Below are 7034 nucleotides of genomic sequence, written 5' to 3' on the forward strand. Positions count from 1 at the left end.
TGACACACAAACTATTTTTATAAAATGAGTCAAAACCTAACTTTTTTTCTCATTCAAAACCTAAAATTGTGGCAAAAAATATCCTATTTATACAAATCCAAATGCAATATCCGAGGATAGAAAATGTTGGGCCTGTGTAGACTTATCTAGTATAGATAGATAGATAGAAAGAAAAAAGAAACGACCAAGGTATTTCTGTAAATTCGCAGTAATGGCATTTTTTGTAATTTCGCCTCTTAGCTAATACTCTACAGTGTCTAGAAAATTCTCTCTACGAACATCTATCTCAAAAAACATCTTTCTCGGCAAAAAGCTATTTAGCACTGCTTCCTCCATCTAAAAATATTTATCGTGATTACTAAAGATAGTTGTCTCAAATTATTTGTTGTTTTTGAAGTTCACGGAATAATTAATCATTTTTTTCTATTTTACCCTTGCTTGAATTTTTCTCGAAGACTACAAACTCCTTCATTAACACATAAATTAATTTGAACATTTAATGTAGAGAGATGATAGTTTAGATATAAATAAGGTTAAGTGACAAATATTTTGAGACTGAGGGAGTAGGAATGAGGCTCAACAGAAGCTGCTTCTTAAATTCTATTGATTTCCTGATTATAATTCTATCAGAATCTAGGGTCATGTGGAAGGTAAATTGCTCAATTGAGAAAATGATTTATCCATCTAAAGTGCTAAACGTAATTATATAATTTGGGATGATTTTTGGGAATTTTTTCTTCCTTGTAACACTTCGACTGCTCTTTAGTCAGGTTCTTGATTTGCTTTAGTAGCTCTTCATATTTTTTTTTTTTTGTTATTCTTTTATTACAACTATGTGAATTTTAATATACCTAGTGTTATAAAATAAAGACTAAGCTTCAAATTAAAAGGCAAAAGATACACGAAGAGAGAGAGATAGGAAACAGTAGTACTATATCAATCGTTTCTACTAACTTTTGTTTTTGTGTATTCCTTTCTAAATCTCCCGTCAATGGCTCAAGATAGAGAGTAATAGAGCGTGATTCAAACCCCGCATATATTCCTGACCTTCTTTGGGGGCCCATCTTAGTGCGCTATGGTGGTGCTACCAGCATATATACAGCACAGCCAAAGATTCGGAGATGAGCAATATTTGGTTCATGACGAAATACTAATTGTGACGAGGAGTATTTATTATAATGATCGTGCGAGATGAATAAGAGATGTTGCATGTAAGATAGCATGACCCCAGACGATAGTGGGCAACCGTGTTTTCATAAGTAGTGGTCTTGCTATCAATTGTAGTCGCTTAATAAATGACTCAGCAAGGCCATTTTGGGTATGAACATGTGCTACAGGATGTTCAACTTTTATCCCAACTGACAAACAATAATCATCAAAATATTGAGGCGTAAATTCTCTGGCATTATCGAGGCGTATAGCCTTAATGGGATAATCCAAAAATTGTACCCTTAAGCGTATTATTTGTGCCAATGATTTCGCAAACGCCAGGTTGCGAGACAATAGGAGACACACATGAGACCATCTTGAAGATGCGTCTATTAGGACCATAAAATATCTGAATGACCTACAAGGTGGATGAATAGGTCCACATATATCCTCATGTATACGTTCTAGAAAGGCAGGGGATTTAATGTCAACTTTCATTGGTGATGGCTTAGGTATCAGTTTACCTTGATAACCAGCGACACATGAAAATTCACCACTTTCAAGAATCTTTAGGTTCTTAAGTGGATGCCTATTTGAATTTTCAATAATTTGTCTCTTCATTATTGATCCAGGGTGACCTATTCAGTCATGCCAAAGCACAAAAATACTTGAATCATTGAAATTCCGGTTTACGATCGAGGTGCTTCAATTATACTAATTTCTGCATAATACAAACCAGAAGACAAAGTTGGTAATTTGTCCAAAACATATTTCTGGCCGGAGACATTCTTTGTAATGGTAAGATATTCATCATTTATTTCGTTTAATGTCTCAACGTGATACCCATTACAGCGAATATCTTTGAAACTTAACAAGTTTCTTAGGGATTTAGAAGAGAATAATGCATCTTCTATAACAAGTTTCGTCACCTTAGGCAGAAATATAGTAGCTCTTCCGGAGCCTTCAATCAATTTCGAATTGCCAGAAATTGTATTAATATTTCCCCTTTTACTATGCAAGTGAGAAAAATATTTCTCATCCTTAAATATGGCATGCGTTTTTCCACTATCAATCACACAAATATCTTCATTATTGGTCATTGATCCAAATAAAATTTGAGGAATTTCCATAGATTCCTCAAAATGAAAGAATAGACAAAGTGAACATGAAAGTAGATATTATTATTAAACAAAGCATTACACAAACTTTATTTACATAACTATGGAAACATAACTATTATAGCTAATAGTAACAACATGGATGAAAATATCTAAACTATTACGGATCCATCACCGATCGTATGACCTATTTTTCTTTGGGAGCTCAAAGAAATCTGCCACATCTAGATGCATGGGCTCAACATTATCTTCAGAAATAAAATTTGCTTCGGCATTCTTTTCTGCCCTTGTGAGGGAGGCTTGATAAAGCTACGACAAGTACGTGACCAGTGCCCCTTTCCTCCACATCGGTAGCATTTATTTTCTGAATCTTTCTTTTGCACAGCTTTATGCTTTTCATCCTTCCTTTTACACTGCTGGTGGTGAAGGATATTATTTGGTTCAAGTTGAGAATTATGATTAAAATTTCTTCCTCGAACCAATGTTAGCCATGACCACACCATTCGGGGCAGCACGACCTCTTCCACGCCTAGAATGGCGAAAATTTGCCCCATTCACTTCAGGGAACGGGACAGTACCAGTAGGTCGGCTTTCATGATTTTTCATTAATAACTCATTATGTTGTTTAGCCACTAGAAGATATGAGATTAGTTCAGAATATCTCTTGAACTTCATCTCTCAGTATTGGTGCTGCAGGAGCACACTCGAGGCAGGAAAAGTGGAGAATATTTTCTCCAGCATATCATGATTAGTGATATTTTCACCACATAATTTCAACTGAGAAATAATTTTAAAACATGGCAGAATTATATGCCCAAATAGATTTAAAATCTTGTAGCCTCAGATGGATCCAATCAAAACGTGCTTGTGGAAACACAACCATCTTGTGTGGTCATATCTCTTTTTCAAATTATTAAATATAAGAGGATCTTTAATAGTGAGATATTCCATTTTCAAGCTCTCATCAAGGTGATGGCGGAGGAATATCATTGCCTTGGCACGGTCTTGATTCGATGTCTGATTTTTATCTTTGATGGTGTTTGCCAGAACCATCGCATCAAGATGAATTTCGGCATCAAGAACCCACGACAGGTAGCTTTTGCCAGATATATCTAAGTCAACAAATTCACGTTTAGAAAGATTTTCCATTAATTAAGAAAAAAAAAAAGTCAATACCTTCGAGGCTTTTAAGTATTTGCTCGAGATGACAGAGTCTCGTGTTGATAACATGTTATAAAATAAAGACTAAGCTTCAAATTAAAAGGCAAAAGATACACGGAGAGAGAGAGATAGGAAACAGTAGTACTATATCAATTTCTACTGACTTTTGTTTTTGTATATTCCTTTCTATATTTTCCAACACAAACAAGCTCCTCTATGTATATAAAAGGAAAAAGGCTTCTAGGACAAGCCATAACAACTTAATGACTAAACTAACTTTGTGGCCAAGTAAAATGGACATACAATATGATATTTACAACACCTAGAATATTATAGATATATGAAGTTTACTGTCAGTAGTGCTATATATTAATCCTTTAGTTAATAACACTTTGACGGTTCTTTAGTCAGGTTCTTGATTTACTTTGGCAGCTCTTCATTATAACACTTTGTATCATAAGTTAAGATTCACCTTTTCATCCAGTAAGTTATTTGTCATGTGTTTACTTTGAGAAGCCCTCAGTTAAACTTTTGTTGTTGTTTATTATTCTTTCAAAAGTGACTTACAAAACTTATACACCGATTGTATATTATATGTATATTTCGTGTATACAATATGTATATTATGTGTATATTTATACTTAATATACAAAAGCTATACATTTTGTTGGCTAACATTCTTTTGAGCGGTACGAAAATGTAATCACCTCAATTTATTGGGGCATGATTCTTCATAATGGTGAAAAAAGTTGTAATCTTTGCATCTGGGTGTAACAATACTTGTTTGTAATTGAGGGTTGAGGAAAGTTTTAATCTTGGCAGCAGGGGTTAACGCATTGACTAGTATTTGATGGTGCGTGGTGTACTCCACAGGGATAATTAAAGGAATTAATTGGAAAATATTTTTTTTTAAAAATTAAGAGATAAATGTTCAAAAACACACATCATTTTTTTTAAAAGTTAATTTCTCATTGAACTATCAAGTGGTTGCGTTTTAACTAATTGTTATTACCAACTATTTATTAAAACACACCTGGTGAATTTATATGGACAAGATTTTATGGTCAAATTAAGTTACCTCGCGCCGTTTCTCAATTGTATTCAAACACTTGGTCTAATCAGCTTCGAGGTGTCTAAGTGGTACAAATCCGGAGTGGTAGAGATGTTTAATAGGTACAAGTCTAAATTGATGTGTCTAAGTAAATTATGTGGACAACTTAAGGGGCCATGACATAAGCCTAAAACTTAATGGCTGAAAAATTAGTTTGATAGAGGAAATATCACATGAAAGTTTAATATTGTAATTAGTTCAAAATTTAATATTATAATTACTCCAATGAATTCGAATTATTGAAAGTTATAAAAGTAGAATGGTGCTAAACATCTTGTAATACGGTTATAAAAAATATATTGCATTTTTATATCTTGCTTATAGATTTATGACGGAGTACTATATATGTGTGTCAATCATTGAATGATGGAGCTACTGGCCCCACATAAAGTAGCAAAATCCAACATCGCAGCTTGATATGACCATATCTTCATAATCATTTTTTTGTTGTTTATTTTTCTTTCAAAACTGACTTACAAACAAATACACTGATTGTGTAAATTATATATATATATATATATTTCCGTATACAATATGTATATTTATACTTAATATACAAAAGCTATACATTTTGTTGGCTAATATTCTTTTGAGCGGTCCGAAAATGTAATCACCTCAATTTATTGGGGCATGATTCTTCATACTGGTGAAAAAGGTTGTAATCTTTGCAGGTTTGTCTAGCATTTTTAGCCTTTTATGAGTACTTTAGTCATTAATGGTAAAAAAAAAGTTGTAATATTTGCATTTGGGTGTAACTGTACTTGTTTGTAATTGAGGGGTTTACTTGTTTGTAATTGAGGGTTGAGGAAGCTATTTTTCTAGGTAGATTACCCTTTTTCTTAGTAAAAATGTTGAAAATGAGAAAGAAAAAAAGACAATAACAAATGTTTTTCGTAATTACCTTATCAGTAATGTGAAAGAGGACGGAGGGAGTATTAATTTTGCTGCTTTGTGTGAATGCTTGTAGATGCTCATGAGAAGGTATTATTGGGATATGTATTCACATGTGCAGATTGTTGGAAGTCTAAAAGATTGACTTGGGAAGTTTAAACATTTTTAATATCTATTTATTCAACTCCGAATAGTCCAACTTTCATTGGGTCTCTTTTTGGCATAGACAAAATAAAGATTTAGACTTAATAAGTTGGAAGAGGTACGAATTAACAGTTTTAAGATCCAATATGAATGCAATTACAGCTGCTATAGGAAATTAGATCCTTCGCGAGTTACTTTTCTCTCGAACTAATTAAAGAGGATGATTTAATAATCAGAACTCATCACGTATATTAAAAAAACAATTCCGCAAAGGTATATCGAAAATGGTCTCTCTACCCCGTAAAGATAGGGACAACGCCTGCGTACATTCTATCTTCCTCAGACCCTAGTTGTGGGATTACACTGTGTATGTTATTGTTGATGTTAATTCCATGAATAGATATTCGAATCCCACGTTGTGATCCTCTTTCCCATTTCCCCTTTCCCTACCCTATATAATAATTAAAAAAAAAACATGTAGATGTATTTTGATTCCTACTTCATATATATATATATATATATATATGTACACGCTCCTCCGTTCACTTTTACCGTTCACTTTGGACTTTTCACGTTGTTTAAGAAATAATAAAAGAAGTGGATAATTTACTAATGTACCCATATTAATTAGTGCATATTTTTTATTGGATTTGAAAAATGATTTGAAGTGAGTAATTAATATTATGGGTAAAATAGAAAAAAATAAATTGTCTTATCTTGATATGCTAAAAGTGATAAGTAAAAGTGAAAATCTATTTTTGGAATACTGGACAAGTAAAAGTGAACGGAGGGAGTGTGTGTGTGTGTATATATGAAATACGAGTGAACAACTTAAAATGATCATCCAACTATAGCAATTAGCAAATGCCCTACTAATTAAAATCACTTATGTTTGTTTTGTATTTCTGTTTTTCTACTATCTTTCTACCATATATATATACTACAGTCAAAATCTCTCTATAATTGCCATTCGTTATAATAGAATTTCACTATAACGGCCTGATTTCCTTCGAAATCGATTTTTTATATTATATTTTACTTCTCTATAACATCATTCTGCCTATAACAACAATGACATTCATTATAGCGGTACACTCTTTGTAAAACTACCTCTCTATAACAGCCACACTCAAATATTGTGTAATAATATTTTGTAAGAAATATATTATCTATATTTTGTAGAAGAAATATATTATCTATAAAATAAAATAGTAAAATATTTATGATAATCATCATTAATGTCATGTACATAGTAAATTTCAAGTACGAATATCTTAAAATCTTCAATTATACTATTAAGCTCTTAGACATCCTTCAAGGAAAAACTATTGAATTCCCTTTTCTTTGAAATTTTGAATAAAAATCTTTGTCAGTTCAAACGTTATATTATTACTAAGAGACTGGAATTTATGGAAAAATCTACATTTTAGAATTCTTACATCAAACTTGTAAATTTAAAT

Source organism: Lycium ferocissimum, chromosome 3 (assembly GCF_029784015.1).
Source record: "Lycium ferocissimum isolate CSIRO_LF1 chromosome 3, AGI_CSIRO_Lferr_CH_V1, whole genome shotgun sequence".
Lineage (NCBI taxonomy): Eukaryota > Viridiplantae > Streptophyta > Magnoliopsida > Solanales > Solanaceae > Lycium > Lycium ferocissimum.